We start from the raw sequence: 17,847 nt of genomic DNA, 5'->3' as shown, positions 1-17,847 counted from the left end.
GCTGCCCGTCCTCATGGGCCGGACCACAGAGATGCCCGAAGAACTGCAGGACGATGCAGGAGTGATGCTCAGAAGGAACAAGCACCTCTTCCCAAAAAATCCCAAGTCTCTGACTCACCCTCCTGCGATCATTTCTGACTGGTTACATGGGGGCAATCCCTCACCCCTCTCAAAGACTCTGGCACAGGTGTCTGGTTGGATTTATTAGCTTCTGTTTAGATTTGTGCTCTCCTGCTGAGTTTTTTTTTCTCCTGCTGACTTTTAGCCAATGTTATTGGGGTCTAACACTCCCAGGATTAAAGGAATGTAGTAAGGGCACATTTCAGACAGGAAGTGGTGCGGACTTTAGAGGGTGGGGCCTGGTGGGAGGAACTTAGACCACCGGGTGAGGATCCGTGTGTGTTGCTACTGGGGTTTGAACTCAGAGCCTCATGTTCACACTTGGCTTTTGCACTCAAGGCTGGCACTCTACCACTCAAACCACACCTCCAGCCTGGCATTTTGGTTAACTGGAGATCACAGTCTCACAGATGTACCTGCCCACACTAGGTTGGAACTGTGGCCCTCAGATCTCAGCCTCCTGAGTAACTGAGATTACAGGTGTGAGCACCAGTGCCCATCAGCTTATATGCATGTTCTTGAGGAGGATATTGAGTACCAGTCCCTTCCTCTCTCTCATTGCTTCCTGGATTACAGGCATGAGCCACAGGCATCTGGTTACTCAGTCCTAATTCATTTTAGTGGGTTCTTTATTTTGCAGAATCACAGCAATTCTTCCTACATCTGAGCACCAGTAACCACTCACATCATGCTCAGCCAGGAGAGACTTGCTCCCTCCCCTGGTTACCCTGCCTCCAGCATCCTCCCTTCTCAGGAGGCTCAGGACCACCCCAGTTTTTCCTGGCCCCTGCCTGCCCTGTGCTTTGCTCCTGGGAGGAAGTGGAATATTCTAGAAACTTCTTCCTACTATTTTAAATCTGACTTCTGAGTGGGCCCAGGAAGAAAAAGAGAAGCTGAGAGGGAAGCCAAGGATTTTCCAGGCAGGGCTTGGCCATGAAGCTCTGCTGGGCCTTGGTGATGGGTGAGCCTCCTGGGACCCCGACGAGCCTTCTTCCTGTTCAGCCCCAGGAGGTCCTAGAAAGGAAGTGCCTGTCCTGGTCACAAGTAACTTGTAGGGTACCAGCCTGGCCTCTGCCATTCCTCCCTCCCTGCCCGGCTCTTGCCTACTTACCGCCTGAGCCAAACAACAGAGCCCAGACCTAAGGGACAGCCTCCCTGCCCTAACCAAACCGGCATCCGAATCTCATCTCCATGTGGGACCTGTGGGACTCACTCTGGACGTCGAGGCCCCCAGGGTGGTCCCGGGAGAGTGCAGAGCAGGGGTGGGATTAAGTCCACACAGGCCCAGACCCATGCTGGCCAGGAATCACTCTTGTTCTAGAACCAAGCTACATGAAAACAAGAACACCCAAACAGTTGTGTGTGGCCAGCAAACGGGATGGATGGATAAACAGACAGACACCCCAGATCCTGGGGACCAGCCTTCCAGTGTCCCCACACAACGTGATGCGCACCTCTGCACAAATGTAATCATTTCCCATTTCCTCCTTAAGGTAATTTTTTAAACTCCTGATTTTTTATTGGCTGTAGTGTGGTAGAAGCGGAGCACGGTTTGTCTTTTTAATGAGATCTGTGACATGATCGTGAAAACCGTGGCATCACCGCTGAACACTGACCATCTGGAGGCAATAAAATATTAACCTTAACATGGGAACCACCACCCACTCGAGGCCGGCTTGCCACACCTGCTGAGGGCAGGTGCCAGGGGCCAGTCTTCCCTCCACTGGGTCCACACAGGGGCTATAGGAGGCCCCAGAGGAAACTACAGGAGTCCCCAGGGGGAGCTGGCTGTCCAAGGTTGAATGGCCCTTGTCCCCGCCCTGCCCCCCAGTGCCCGAGGCCCTCCAGGCAGAAGGCAGTCTGGAGTCCGATGTCTTGGAAACTCCCTTGGAGATGGATGGATGGTCCGGAGCAGGGCACCAACACCAGGCTTGAGCCAACTGGGGAATGAGGGCAAAACCTTGGCCTCAGTCTAGATTAAAGGGGGGAGGCAGCTCTTGCTGTACCCCGGATCTCTGACAAGAGGCTCTGCTGAGCTTAGGGTAGACAGGTGGTAGTGAGGCTTTGACCCCAGGACCGCTGCAGGAGAGGGAGACAGGCTCCTTAAAAGGCAGCTGAAAGATGAAAAATGCCTTCTCTGGGCCTTGCATATGAATTAAAAGCTGAGCATACCCCTTGCCTACCCCCATCCCACCCCCACCCCCGATTGCCTCTGTGCTCTTTGAGCCAAGCTATTCCCTCCTGCAGTCACTTCTTCCTTCCTTTAAGATGGCTGCTAGCTGAGATGACAGGTGTGTATCACCATGTCCCGTCCCCCACCCCGGGGCTCCTTTCTTTTGAGATGGAGTCTCTTGAACTTTTCTGCCCAGGTTGGCCTCAAACCATAAGCCTCCTGATCTCAGCCTTCCACCAACTAAACATGGAGACACTATGGCACAAAACTGGGAGGCTGAGAAAGGGGTCCCCAAAAACATTTCTGCCCAGGTTGGCCCCAAGCCTGTATGTATTCTCAGCTTCCTGAGTAGTGAGGAATGAAACACATGCTCAGGCATGGTGGCACATGTCTGTAATCCCAGCCACTCAGGAAGCAGAGGTGGGAGAATCAGAGTCCAAGTCCAACCTAGGCAAAAGGGGGAGATTCTATCTGAAAAACAAGTTGATACAAAAGGACTGGGTGTGTGGCTCAAGAAGTAGAGTGCCCGCTTAGCAAGCACGAGGCTCTGAGTTCTAATCTCCCCCAAATAAAAGAATGAAATTGAAACTCCTTTTCTTCTTTGAAAGGCATGCATCGAAGAGAAACGGCATCCCCAGACCTTCCTGACCCGCGCCTTCACAGAGCGCCCATCTGCTCCACTTCACGTCTTTTCCTCCTGCTCCCAGTTTGATTTTACACTGGTGACTGGGGAGGATATTCCTGCAGCTGTTCTTACACTACCAGGAGAGCCGAGTCCTGTGACCCTCCAGGAAGGGCAACAGCCACGGCTTCTCCAGTCCCTGAGCCTAACGACCTTGTCCTTAAATCTTTGTTAATTTAATCGGCAAAATCAATGTCTGTGTTCCTCTGGGCTCTAAGAAAATAAATCATTTTCCTCTACCGGCTGCTTTGCCTCCACCGCCAGCTCTAGGTGCTTCCGACAGTCAATCATCTTTTCAGGATTTTGGACTTTTCCTGAGAGCATTCTCTAGCGCTCCTGAGGCCAGGGTAGAAACTCTTTGTTTCTTATTGCTATTGTGTGTTCTGTTCGAGTGCTGCTTCCAACTGTACTTTCCCCCCAGGAGCTGTTCACATTGTCCTTGACAGCCTCATGCAGTGGCTCATCCCAGCTACTCAGGAGACTGAGACCTGGGGATGGTGGCTTGAGTCCAGCTGGGGGGCAGGAACACCAATTCTCAACCAACACCTAGACAATGGAAGCAAGCACCTCTCACCCCAGCTTCCCAGGAGGCTGAGGTGGGGGGACCCGTTCAGCCATGGCCAAGAAGGCCAGGAGACCCAACAGAAAAGGCTGGGCACGGTGGAGCAGGTCTACTAGCCAGCCACTGCAGGAGGCCTGAAATAGGAAGACCACAGTCCAGGTGCAAGTCTGAGCAGGAAGGGAGATTGGATCCCCCAAAATAATCAGTGCACGCACACACACACACACACACACACACACACACACACACACGCTCAGTGGTAGAGTGCCTCCCAGCCTGTGTGAGGCCCTGAGTTCAAGCCCCTCCCCATGAAGATGATCCTTCTCAATCCAGCTCTAATGCAAAGGGTTGTCAGAACAAATGAATACTGTTAACCCCAGTGGCCATTCTCTCTGACTTGTTTGCTCACCTGAAGTTTGCCAAGCCTGTGGGTTCTGGTTGGGATGGAAGAGTGATTTCTTTTGGCTTGATTTCTCATCCGCTTCCTTCCAACTACATAACCTGAACCTAAGTTGTCCCATGGTCTTAGCTTTGAGGAGATTCAAGGAGAATGCTCCCGTCTACACACCCCTGTCCACATCCTGTCCATGCCACTGTCCACACCCTGCCAACACCCTTATCCACACCCTGTCCATGCCCTGTCCACTCCCTGTCCACGCTCTGCCCACGCCCTATCCATGCCCTGTCCACACCATCCACACCCTGTCCGCGCCCCATCCACTCTCTGTCCACACCCTGTCTGTGCCCTGTCCATGCTCTGTCCATGCCCTATCCACGTCCTGTCCATGCTCTGTCCACACCTTGTCCACACCCTGTCCATGCCCTCTTCATGCTCTGTCCATGCCTGTCCATGCTCTGTCCACACCCTGTCCATGCTCTGTCCATACCTTGTCCACACCTTGTCCATGCCCTGTTCACGCTCTGTCCATGCCCGTCCATGCTCTGTCCATGCCCTGTCCACACCCTGTCCACGCTCTGTCCACACCCTGTCTGTTCCCTGTCCACACTCTGTCCATGCCCTATCCACATCCTGTCCATGCTCTGTCCACACCTTGTCCACACCCTGTCCATGCCCTGTTCATGCTCTGTCCATGCCCGTCCATGGTCTGTCCACACCCTGTCCATGCCCTCTTCACGCTCTGTCCATGCCTGTCCATGCTCTGTCCACACTCTGTCCACACCCTGTCCATGCCCTGTCCACACCCTGTCTACGCTCTGTCCACACTCTGTCCACACCCTGTCTACGCTCTGTCCACGCCCTGTCCATGCCCTGTCCACACTCTGTCCACGCCCTGTCCATGCTCTGTTAAACACAAGCTTTTCAGTTGCTTGTACATCAGCACTAAAGTGTAATTTGTTTGGTGGGATGAGTGATTCTGAGCTTGGATGTACATAAACTACTAGAAGGAACTAGAGTTCTCTGATGCTGCAGAAGACTTAACTTTAAGAAGAATGATGGACTCCAATTTGCTCTCAAATTTGCCACTGCACTCTAGCTTCCAGTAGTCTTCTCCGCCCTGCCTCGTCCATGCTTTGCCACCTGGTCAGCGCAGCTGATCGATAGATCGTGGCTCTGTTCTCATGGGCACCGCTCAGATCCACCACAGTTCTGTGAGGAAGGAGTGGAGGAGCACATGTGCACAGTCGGCGTTAATAAATCACCTGTGGAGCTTTGGAGACAAATATGGTTCTCCATCTAAGTGGACGGCAGAAGCCGCCTCACGACTGCTGTCTGACTGGCTGATCGCAAATCTCTTCTAGTTTGGTGGGTACTGAAAGGAGTGTGCTTGGTGGCACACTCCTATAGTCCCTGCTACTCAAGAGGCTGAGGCAAGAGGGTGGCTTGAGCCCAGGAGTCAGAGGCCACCCTGGGATGGAGCCCGGGGGAGGGGGCGGGGCCTGGGAGGGGAGAGGGGCGGAGCCTGGGAGGGGAGAGGGGCGGAGCCTGGGAGGGGAGCGGAGCCCAAGAAGGGTAGCGGGGCGGAGCCGGGGAGTGGGGCAGAGGCCAGCTACCCACCGGGACCCAGCTGACTCCTACACAGGTACAGCCCCATTCCTGTTCTGCTCAAAGCTGGAGCTCTGTTGAGGTTTTTGTTGTTTTGGGGTTTTGTTGCTGGTACTGGGCTTGAACTCAGAGCCTCTTGCTCTCCCCTGGCTTTTCTGTCACCTGGCACTCTACCACGCCAATCACAGCTCCACTTCTGGTGGGGTTTTTTTTTTGGGGGGGGGTTGGTGGTTCACTGGAAATAAGAGTCTCAGTGACTTTCCTGCCTGAGCTTCAAACTTCCATCCTCTGTCTCAGATTCCTGAGCAGCTGGAAGTGCAGGTGTGAGACATGGTGCCTAGCTCCCATTCCCGCCTATTCACACTCATCCTGATGGTCTTGTGTCTCTGGAAAGCACCTCCCAGCACCCTCTCGTACCCCCTTTTTCCCTGTGCCGGGTTCCACTTATTCACTCCACATGCAGACTGCCTTTGAGGATGGAGGCAGGACTCTGCAGCCCGGCTCCCCCTTGGTGAGGAGCTGCCCAGGACTCTGGCACCTTTTGTGAGGCCCTAAGGCAGAGAAGGCTGGGCAGGGGAGGATGGCATTTTGATCCCCTAAGGACTCTCAGGGAGACTGTGAGGTAAACACCCCAAACTCAGCCTGTGTCTGCATCAACCCAAAAGGTCCAAGGACCTGGCCTCTGTGCTGGGTGCTGGGGACTGGGTGTTGTTTGCTCAGGAGCTGGTGGGAAGGGCAGTCACTGGGAGCTGGAAATCATGTTTGGGATGCCTCTGGTGGGTCTGTCTGCTCTGGTGCCGTGCCACAAGCCTCTCATGGAGCAACGTACTGTTCTTCTCTGGCCAGGTTCAGGGACCCAGTTGATGATAAATGTCAGACATGTGAGGAGACTCCAGAGTGCAACACAGGGCAGCTTGTGGACCTGGTCTGCTAAGGAAGGCTGCTAATGCACTGGTAGGGGAGTCAGAGCCAGCTTGGGCCACAGACCCAGGAGCCCAGCCAGGAGAAGTGGAGAGGGAAATTCCTTCCTTCCTTCCTTCCTTCCTTCCTTCCTTCCTTCCTTCCTTCCTTCCTTCCTTCCTTCCTCCCTCCCTTCTTTCCCTCAACAAGTAGAGCCCTGGGACAGGCCAAAAACCAAGGAGCAGCCCCAATAAGCACTCAGATAAACCCAGCTGTTCCCCCTCAGAGCCCACAGTCTGGGAGGAGGAAAGATTATGCAAATGTCACACCTCGTTAGACAAGCACAGGGCCCTGAGAAGGTGCAGGAACAGTCTAGTTTTCAAGATTCTTTGACAAAGATGCTATTTGAGGTTAATAGAATTCGTCCCAACAGGGAGCAAGGTCCAGGGGACTGTAGACAGATAGAGGATGGACAGACAGGGAGCCATATAGACAGACACCGTACGGAGACAGAGAGAGAGAGAGAGAGAGAGAGAGAGAGAGAGAGAGAGAGAAACGTCTTCATGCATAACCTTGAGCATTTGGTGTCAGTGTATGTATTTACTGTAGGCCATAGCAGCACTGGCCTGGCACTCAAACGCTGTGGGCTCTGGGGGCCTGGTCTGTGCTGATCTGTCCAGCTCCAAGGTCGACCGCAGCTCAGGACAGGGGCTGGTTTGGAGCCTGTGGTGGTGGTCACCTTGTACCGGGGCTCCTCAAAGGTGAACCTGGATCCAGATGGAGCCAGGCAGGCAGTGGGGGAGGGGGTGCCGTGGCACTGGGGGCAGGCTGGAAGCTGAGTCTGCAAGAGCAAATTACCCCTGTGCAGGAGTGGTCCCTCTCTGTGGTCCTGGCGCTTGTGAAGGGGTGTGGGGCCGTGTTCCCAGGGGTTCCTAAGGGTACTGGGAAGTCCTGTTCCACAGCCCTCTTGGCGTCATCAGTGCCACAAGTCACGCTGCCCATTGCCACATGGTTTTGTGGAAATCGCTGGAATAGGAGCAGCAGGCAGAGGCTGACAAACCACGGAGGGACGGAGGCAGAATCCAGTGGAGACGCTGATGCGGCCACAGAGGAAGCAGCTCCATCTTTCCAGACTCATTACCTCCCAGGTGTTGAATGAATCTCACTCTCATATGGGCTGCGTGGTGAAGACTGCCGAGAGCAAAGGCGTGGGGGGGGGGGTGGAGTTCATTTAGCCTGCCAATTGATCGGCTACAGAACAGCAAGGCTCTAAGTGTCTCATGACTGCCTAGCTTGTTCGCGTGGGCTAGCCCAGTGAGGTCCCGGTCAGGGGTCACCCCTGTATCTCCATGTCACCCAGATAAATAGAGAAACCCAGGCGAAGACTCCTGACCAGGGGACCCAGCAATGAGGCCAAGCCCAGGGGTGCAGAGACCAGAATAGAGCACTACCTTCCAGGCCACGGTCAGCGAGGGGAAAGCACACATGACCCGCACTCCACCCCCTGGTCCTGGAAGTGCTGCCCGGGCCTAACCAGCTAGTTCCAGTCCCCAATGAAGCCAGAAGAGCACTGGACCCCAGCTCCGAGGGTCAGCCCTCCCCTCAGAGGGCTAGGACCTCCCACTCCTTCCTGGCCGTTCCCTTGACTTGAACTGTGGGGAAACGGGGCTTCCCTGTGCCACCTATCAAATGTTCATAGTTGGCTTATGTCTAGTCTGGGGCTTGAACCACAGGCCTGGGCGCTGTCTCTGAGCTTTTTATGCTCAAAGCTGGTGCTGTACCACTGGAGCCACAGCTCTACTTCTGGACTTTTTGGTGGTTAATTGGAGAAAAAGAGTCTTGTTGGGGATTCAGCTTGGCCTTGAAGGGGGAAGGGCGACGAGAGCTCCTGAGATGCTGCCCTTCCCCCAGCCCTGGGGCAGTGTGGGAGGTAGCCCCTCCCACCTTCTGAAGCAAAGCAGCCCCTGCCTCTCGGCTCGGCCACATGTGTAATGGCGGAGACCCCAGAAACCCGGTCCTTGGGGGGCTGTGGTCTCTGCCCATAGAGGAAGTTCCGTGACATCACCTGATGGACAGTCCATTAGCCAATCGTTAATATCCAGTAGCCCCTCTCCTTCGCGCGCCTCTGGGGGTATAAACTGTTATCCCCCTCCCTTGAATAAACCAGAACATCCTTTGAGAGTTCTCTGGGACACCCATGCGCCCGTGTCTTCCTTGGCGGGTATGGGGGTCTCACGACTACGCGCCACCTGAGGCTACCCGTGGACTCCGCTCCCGCAGTTATTTCCCTACTGGCCAGGGGGCTGTGACAGGGTGGTAGAGGACCACACACGGAAGAGGCAGAGAAGCCCAGGACCCCCACGTGGATGGGGGGTAGAGAAGCCCGGCAGAGTCTCATGGACTTTCCTACCTGGGCTGGCTTTGAACTGTGATCCTCAGATCTCAGCCTCCTGAGTAGCTAGGATGACAGGCATGATGATACTGGTTCCTGGCCAAATGTTTGTATTTAATTGGCTTGGATTAGCTATACAAGGAGATTCACTGTTAGGTCTCTACTCACACAGTAGTCCAGTAATTTCACTCCCTTACCACGCTTCCAGCACCCCTTCTAAGAGTGCCCCCAAGAGCCTGCCTTGTCCTTTTTTTTTCCTTGTACTCACCCATGGTAGTGAAGGTGAAGCAAACCTCAACGGCATTTCCTGGTCTCAGGGCTGAGTGCACTGGGCTTTGCTTGCTTCAGGCATGGCAGCAGCACTGCCCCCAGCCACCACCATGGGGCCGGAAGTGCCCGGCTAGAATGTGTGGGTGGCCAGGCACAGGGCACCAGCTGAGTGCTGGGAACCCTCGTACCGGTTCTCTACCTGTGCCACCTGCACCCACTTCCAACTATCGGCAGACTCCAGAGGAGCGACGGCAGGCCTGCCAGGTAAAGGCAGCCGCCTCTGCCTAGGACACCCACACAACTACCAGGCCCCCCACGCCTGCACCTGCGCCTCTCACCCCAGCGCTCACCCCCGTTGTGCAACAGAGCCACAGGGCCACTTTCCACTTTTTCTGTTTATGTGGAGCTGAGGAATCGAACCCAGGGCTTCATGCGTGCTAGGCAAGCACTCTACCGCTAAGCCACATTCCCAGCCCCCTTACTACAGTTTTGAAAGATTTTTTTTCTTTAATCAAAAAATTTTGGAAACAAAGAAGTAGACATCTGAAAATAACTGAAAAAAGTATTTGAAGGCTGAGTCCCTGCCAGGAGCCCTCCTCCAGCCTTCTTGGGAAAGGAATCTTGGGGAAGGAAATGGAGTTCCATGCCTCCTCTCCCTCCCCCCTCCTGCGGGTCCCCACCCTGCCCTTCTGGGAAATCCCCACAGGAGGCCTCCACTCATGTCCCCACAGGGTAGGGAAGAGCTGGGACACAGCCCCCAGAGGCAGAGCACTAAGGGACCCCCTACAACACACACACATCCCCGCCCAGTCAGGGGGCGTACAGGTCTGGAGGGGGCAGGGAGAAAGGAGTGCAGAGCCAAGACCACTCAGCTGGTGGCCAAAGGGTCCCCTCAGACTGTCATGGACTGTTGACCATGTGTGCGTGGCCCCTGCAGTCCTGAGGCTGGTTTAGAGTGACAGTCAATTCCCAAGACAAAGCCAGCATCCGCCATCCTGAGTGTGGCCTAGGGCTGAGCCAGAATGCCTGCAGCAACTTGAGGCCCCCGCCTGCCCTCTCTCCCTTCTGACCACAGCTCCCCTCCATCCACCTCCAAATGAAAACCCAGCAGAAGCTAAGGAGGGTGGCACAGGACTGTAATCCCAGCACCCAGAAGGCTGAGCCCCAGGCCCGCCTGGCTTCCTAGGGAGACCCTGTCTCTAACAAAACAAAGCAAAACAAAACAAAACATGTTGGAATGTCATGAAATCAGGGCCTAGAAGACGGTTGGATGAGAAAAGCTCCCAGGAGTGGGAAATGTTTCCAGCAGTTGGGGTGAGGAGGCCTCTGGCCAGCCTCCTGAGCTCACATCTGGATTTCTGTAGACAAACCTCCCATGCTTGGGCCCCTGCCTGGATTGTCCGCCCAGGGAGGCGGGGTGGGAATCATGTCCTTGTGATGTCAACACTACCAGCCCTCCCGCCCTCTGGCCAGGCTTGCCTGTGTCTGTCCCCCTCAGTGGCCCCTCCCCCCCACCTCCTCCTCCCCTTGATGGGTGAAGGTGGAGCCCTCCTGCCCCTCTGGAACCCATGGTGGTGTCTTAGCCCTGGCCCCAGAGGGGAATTCTCAGGGCTACTTGGAGCTGTAGAAAGACACCCCTGGGCACAGCCAGGCCACCCAACCTCCTTCCTCCTTAGGACTTGCATCTTCTTCTTTTTCCTTCTTTCCCTAGCAAAATGGCATTGAGGGCCATAAGGGAGATCTTATGGGCACAGGGACTTGTGATAAAACTATGGCAAAGGTTCCTTCCAAACCAGAGCCTCAGGGAAGCTTGGACACAAACTCGCACAAACACACACACACTAACACACACACATGCATGTACACACAGACACATACATGCTCATGTATACGCAGAGGCACACATGTGCATACATTGACAGACTCACGTGTGCACACCCATGCATACATGCACACACAAGGCATGCACACTAATGTACACACAGGTACATACACATAGGGACACACATTGGCACACACATGCATACATGCACACACGGTATGTACACTCTTACACCCAGGTATATACACATAGGCACATATTGGTGCACACACTCACACATGTGTACACATGCACATACATGCATACATGTACCACTCACATACCCAGTTACACACACATAGGTACACACGTGGTCACACGCACAGGCAGACGTGCACACATTGGTACACACTTGCACACCACTCTGTAAGGAAGTCTGCCCACTATGGAAGCCATTCTGGCACCCAGGGGCGCCTCTCAGAACCCCTGAGCCTCTCTCTCGCCTTGGAATCGTGCATCTTCCTGTGACTCTGCAGACAGTGCCCCTCATAGATATCCCAGACCCATCCCTTCCCTCCTAGTCCCCAGCATCCCCCTCATTTGCACAAGGTCCTGGAGGTGGAGGCTAACGAGCTCCGAGGGGGCTGCAGGGCCAGAGGTGGAGAAAGGCGCCACTCCCTGCCCCGCTGAGGCCCCGTTGTGACATCAGGAAGGAGACCTGCCACCCTGTCCATGGTGAGCCACCCACAGGGCACCCCAACAACCATGGGGCACCCTGACACCCATGGGCATCCCGACATCCATGGAGCACCCCAATATCCATAGGACATGCAGATATCAAAGGGGCACCCTGACTTCTATGGGGCACTGTGACATCCATGGAGCACCCCAACTCCCATGGGGCACCCCAACACCAATGGGCACCCTGACATCCAAGGGCACCCTGACATTCATGGACACCCTGACTTCCATGGAGCACCCCAATATCCATGGGCACCCTGACATCCATGGGCATCCCGACATCCATGGGCATCCCGACATCCATGGGCACCCCGACTTCCATGGGCACTCTGACTTCCATGGGGCACCCCAACATCTGTGGGCCCCCAATAGTGATGGGATATGGGAAAGAAGAACTGGGAGTGGGTGAGTTTGCAGCAAAGGAGTCACTTAGGTGCAGGCCTTGAAAGTAAATCTTGCCCCTGCCCTTCCTCTCCCTCCCCACCCTTCCTCTCCCTCCCTGCCTTCCCCCTCCCCTCTCCCTCCCTGTCTCCCCCCCCACATACTCCTTGTGAACCTGGGCTGCAGGTGCCCACAGAGGGAGGAGCAGCCCCAGGGTGAGCAGGCTGGACACTGGGGTGCCCACCCCCCCACCCCACACTGTCCCAGAGAGGCTCATGCCCTTCTTCACTGTTGGCTTGTTTGTTTGCATTCTTTCTCCCTCCAGATTCTATATTTGATTTCCTCCTCACATTTAAATTTAGCAGCTCTGGGTTATTGACTCCTTTTTTTCCCCAAAAAAACATGGAAAGCTTAATCTTCAGAGCTGCTATCTATAAATACCAGCCCCCTCCCCCACCCTGGGCCAGGCCCGGAGCTGGGGCGGCCCCCAAGTGCCAGTCTGCCCTGCTCACAGTGGCAAGAACAGACCAGGGAGGGCGGATTCCCCAACCCTGGAGCCCCCTGTCCCTGAAGCCCCCCATCTCTGGAGCCTCCATCTCTGGAGGGCCACAGGAGGATGCTCCAAGCTGGAGCAAGACACTGAGTTGCCAAGCAAGTCCAGGTGCATGGACAAGAGGACAGTGGAGGATAGAGGAGGAGGACAGGGAGGAGGACAGGGGAGGAGGACAAGGGAGAAGGACAGGGGAGGACAGGGGAGGAGGACAGGGGAGGAGGACAGGGGAGAACAAGGGAGGAGGACAAGGGGGGGGACAAGGGAGGAGGACAGTGGAGGAGGACGGGGAGGAAGCCCCAGGCCACCACAGACGTTCTCTTCCAGCCAGGGAAGAAGCGAGGAGCCACACAGGCCGAGTCTGGCCGGGCAGCATGGCCACTGCCAGAGACCCCAGGTTCTCTCTCGCTTCCCTGATGGCCCTGTCTGCAGTGCAGACACAACCGTTATGTTACTGTTCTGCCATGTCTGCTGGGACATGTTTGTTTAATTAGAAACAGGAATGGCTGCAATTCCAGGCACTGTAATGAAGCTGGGCAAGGCCCTGCCCCCCACCACTGCCCCTTCCCCCGCCACTGCCCCTGTCCCCCACTGCCCCGTCCCCCTGCTTCCCCTGTCCCCCACTGACCCTGTCCCCCACCAACCCTTCCCCCCACCACTGCCCCTGTCCCCCACTGACCCTGCCCCCCACTGCCCCTGCCCCCCACCACTGTCCCTGTCCTCTGCTGCCCCGTCCCCTGCTGCCTCATCCCTCTCCACTGCCCTTGCCCACCACCACCCCTGCCCCCGGGGCTCCTGCCCATCACTGCCTTGTCTTCTGCTGCCCCTACCCCTGCATAAAAGAAGGTTTTCCCAGGGTTGCCAAATGTTTGCCTGGCCGGCTATGGCCTCCAGAACAAACTGAGGGCACAGGGGAGGGGCTCGGCCCCACCCAGCCTCCATGCTGGCTTAACTCTTCCCTGTGCCGTGCCTCGTGTGTTCATGAGAGCTAAGGCCCAGGAATTAATGAGGGCAGTTGGATAAACTTCAACCTCTGAGAATGCTAGATTTCTCTATATATCAAAACGTCCATAATTGAAAGAGAAGCAGGATGTGTTGTGCCCTCAATGTGTCTGGGCGTGGGCACGCATACACGCGCACATGCATGCTTGCCCGGGGCTTGAGCTTAGGGCCTTGGACTCTAGCTTACCTTTTTCCCTCGTGGCCAGAGCTCTACCACCACCTCGCTGTTTCCAGATTAATTTGAGATGAGAGTCTCTCAGATGATTTGTCTGCCCAGGCTGGCTTTGAACTGAGATCCTCATATCTAAGCCTCCTGAGTAGCTGAGATTACAGGCACGGGCCTCAGCACCCGGCTGACAGCGGCGGCCTTAGTAAATAAAAGGTTCTTACAAGCTCAATGGAAAGAGACAGGGGAAGTAAACAATTGATGGGAGAATACATAAATGATTAATAACTATGTAAGCCACCACTTAAGCTCATTAATATTTAAAGAAACATAAATCAAGGAACACTGAGGTACTGGCTGTATGATTTCTGGAAAGCTACCTAAACAGAATATAGCAGTCATTTCATTTCTTTCTTTCTCAGTTTCAAATCATTTACTAATAGATTTTTTTTTTGTCAGTCACAGGGCTTGAACTCTGGCTCTGAGTTCTTCAGCTCTAAGGCTAGAGCTCTACCACTTGAGCCACAGCACCACTTCGAGTTTTCTGGTGGTTCATTGGAGATAAGAGTCTCACCAACTTTCCCGCTCTGGCTGGCTTTGAACCACAATGCTCAGATCTTAGTCTCCTGAGTGGCTAGGATTTATTTACAGGGGTGAGCCACTGGTGCCCAGCTGTGACAGCAGATTTGGCTTAAATCACTCTAGTACACACTCATACCCACAACAGTCACCCCAGCCATGGGTCTGCTTTACAACACAAGGCCATACACTAACAGATGGCATTCCCCAAGCCAAACTTGAGATAAGAGTTTTGAAAGTAATTTCTAATTATTACAGGAATGCTTCTCTTTTTTTCTTATTTATTGTCAAAGTGATGTACAGAGAGGTTACAGTTTCATACGTTAGGCCTTGGGTACATTTCTTGTAAGGAATGCTTCTTCAAAAAATATTTTCTCTCACTCCCTCATCTCCTATACTGAAGGATGTATGTTTTTGTTTCCCCCAAGCTAAATCCAAACCCACAAAATTGATTTCAGGCAGGAAATAAAACCCTCTGCAAATTAAAATAGGAAACAAAAATAGAAAAATCATAGTTTATCTATGAATATATATATATATATGAATCTTCCAGCATTTAAAAATCACTTTAGAGATGAAATTTGGGATCTTACTACTCATAATTCCAAACTCCATAATGATTTAAGGATATACTTCCGTTTCCTTCCTGGCTACCTGCTCCCCTCCAAACAGTTCAATATAGCCATGGCTCAAGCTTAATGGGAAGACAGAACGTTTTTGAATAGGTTTTTTTTTTGGTCTGTTTTTTACTTTGGTGATCTGGGAGGCTCATGTTGCTCTTTGCCATTACGTGGAGTCACTCCTCGAGGTACAGCCCTAGGGCTAAACTGGTGTCTCTGCTCCCTGATTTTTCCAGCTGCTCCCCTGGAAATGGTATTGTCTCGGAAGCCAGAATAATCTTTAGTAGCCCTTGCTTCTGATTTCTCATGTGGTTTCTCAACTGACTTCTCAGGGGTCCCATTCTCTTCATTTGGGGGGGGGGGTGTGTGACACTATCTTGGAGGGAAGCTCCCACAGTGGCTGTATAAGAACTGGAGATGGCACTTTAGGTGGCTTTTGGCATAGTTCAGCATCACTTAATTTTCAGGGTTCCTGGCCACAAGTACAGGTCTATTTGTGCTACTATTGCATAGTGAAGCAGTGTTTGCCCTTGATGGCTTTGCAGGACTTGGGGGAAGAAACTGGTACAGTCATCTGATTGAGGACATCCTTCTGAACAGTGGAATCTTCTATTGCTGAGTTGTGCTTAACATAGGCAGCTCCGCTATACATGAAAGACTGGGACTTTGAGTTGCTGGGCAGAACTGCAGTCTGTCTGCTTATCTTCTGCAGATACTGGGCAACTTAACCCTCACATCTTCATTGTCCTTTTCTCTGTAGACACCTTTAACAACGTCAGACATTCTATTCTCCTAAAGGAATTCACCCACCATGCTTGATGAATTTCCAGGTAATGGAGGAAAACTTGAAGCTAAAAAGTCGAACTTTTAACTTTGTTTCAGCTGAAGGATGAGACCTTGAGATCCCCCCATCTTCCCGTCTTCTATGATCAGAAGAGCGTTCTTCTGCCCCTACCATAGCCCCCATTCTGTTTCATCTGTAAAGATGGGAGGCTCCTTTGGAAAGTAAGTTTGTTCTTGATTCCCTGTGACCATAGGGTTATGTGTCCGGGCAGAGAGTTCCTTGAACTCAATCTGCTCAATGGTCCATCCCCCAAGGACACAGAACCCTCTGCCGAGTGTTCCAAACCACTGGATGATGTAAAATGAGGCTTCATCCAATGTTTCTGGAATGGTCGACCCGTATTCATAGCGGCAGAATTTTTTTTGTACGATCCTGGTGAATTAAAGCGGTTCACAAAACTGCCATTGGGAAAGGGAGCCAGTGGTGTTTCAAAGCGAGGTGCAGGACTTGGAGACCAAGACTGAGGCACGAGACTGTGGGGCACTGGCTTGCAGCTTTAGGAGGAGCCGCCTCTTCTCCAGCCCCGGGGCCGTGTGGCTGCTAGCCCGCCCCCTGCCTTCTCTGGCCCGGAACCGGAAAGGCAGCTCTAACCAGCCCCGCCTCCTGCCTCGGACCGCGTGTACGCCAAGATGGCGGGGGATGATGAACCCAGAGGCGGTCCTGGGGGCTGTGACCTCTGCCCTTAAGGGAAGTCCCATGATGTCACCTGCGAAGGACAGCCTGATCGGCCTATTGCCATGTCTAGCTAGCCACTCCAAATCCCTCCCCTTCCTGCTGGTCATCACTGCTATATAAACCCCCACCCCAGAATTAAAGCTTTGGATGTTTGCTAGACTTTGCCCCGAGTCGCCTGTGTATCTTGGGTCCTGCCTTTAAACCTAAAGGGGGGCTGGGATGGGCGTTCTCGGGACTCACATATTTTTTCTTGGCTCTGCCCCAAGGGGCTCACCCTCATGCCTCTCTCGCGGGCCAGGGGAAGTGTGGGGGCCGAGAGCCCCAACACAAGACTATGGACAGAGTTCTGTTGGTGGCTGTATGCAGGCTGCATAAACACTGCTAAGGGATACTGGGCTTGAATCTGGATGGTCTGACTACACATCCTAGAATCCATTACTTGCAACCATTTTTAGCAAAATAACATATTGATGGCTTTTATCCTGGCTACGACTGGCTTGCCTTGAAATGTTTTAACTTCTCTTAAATATTTAAGAGCCTGTGGTGCATCTGTGTCTGGCTGGACTGTGACATACCAGTTGCTATTGTGTGCAAATTCACAGCTTATCACTTTGGAGATAGTTTTCACTTTTAAACAATGTTTCCACTTCCTCTATGGGTGTTGTTTCAGGAATCTCTAGGAGAATTACATCAGCATGCTAATGACTTGGTCTCACCTTCTCACCCTTCTTGTACCGCAGGAGAAGATCTCAACACTTCAAGAGTTAAATCAAGCTCTGCGGTCAACTTTTTTTAAAAAAATTTCTTCCATGTTGCCAACTGTCCAACTTGGGACTAACTGATCACTATCCATTTGCAAGATCAAGTAAAGATCCTTTGACAAATTTTCTTGTGAGAAATAGAATTCTAGTTATTTCTTCAGACATTCTCTTAGGTCTTCTGTAGAAATGGCTGAACTTTGGTAACTCAGATTTTCAGGTACTAAAATCATTCCATCAGTTGACTCTTTGATGCCTGTCCTATTTCTTGCAGTTCCACAAGACAGACACTACATTACTTCATATTCTTTACACATGTTCTCTGAACACTCTATTCCCTCCGGATGTGCTGCTGAGTTCATGCCAAGAGCGTTGGGTTCCATGGGTCACAGGAGTGGCATCAGGATTTCCTGGAGGAACTTCTTGACATACTTTGGTGTTAGGATTGACACCGGTCCCTTTAGATGTTACCTGCTAAATAATCAAAGGATCTCCACAAAGGGCAACATATCTCCCTCCACCGAGACCCTCCACTCTTTCCCACCACCGCAACTCCAACTGGCTCACTGGACCCAGCAGTCATGTCTTTAAAATACCTACGCTTACCCAGGAGGCCTCTTCTGAAG

At 53.2% G+C, this 17,847-nt stretch overlaps 1 pseudogene; it reads right to left on the bottom strand.

The window, feature by feature from the left end:
* Positions 1-15,061: 15,061 nt before the first annotated feature.
* LOC125355134 lies at positions 15,062-17,517 on the bottom strand (annotated as a pseudogene).
* Positions 17,518-17,847: the final 330 nt, after the last annotated feature.

This window comes from Perognathus longimembris, chromosome 1 (assembly GCF_023159225.1).
Source record: "Perognathus longimembris pacificus isolate PPM17 chromosome 1, ASM2315922v1, whole genome shotgun sequence".
Lineage (NCBI taxonomy): Eukaryota > Metazoa > Chordata > Mammalia > Rodentia > Heteromyidae > Perognathus > Perognathus longimembris.
This window is presented reverse-complemented; position numbering and strand designations above follow the sequence as displayed.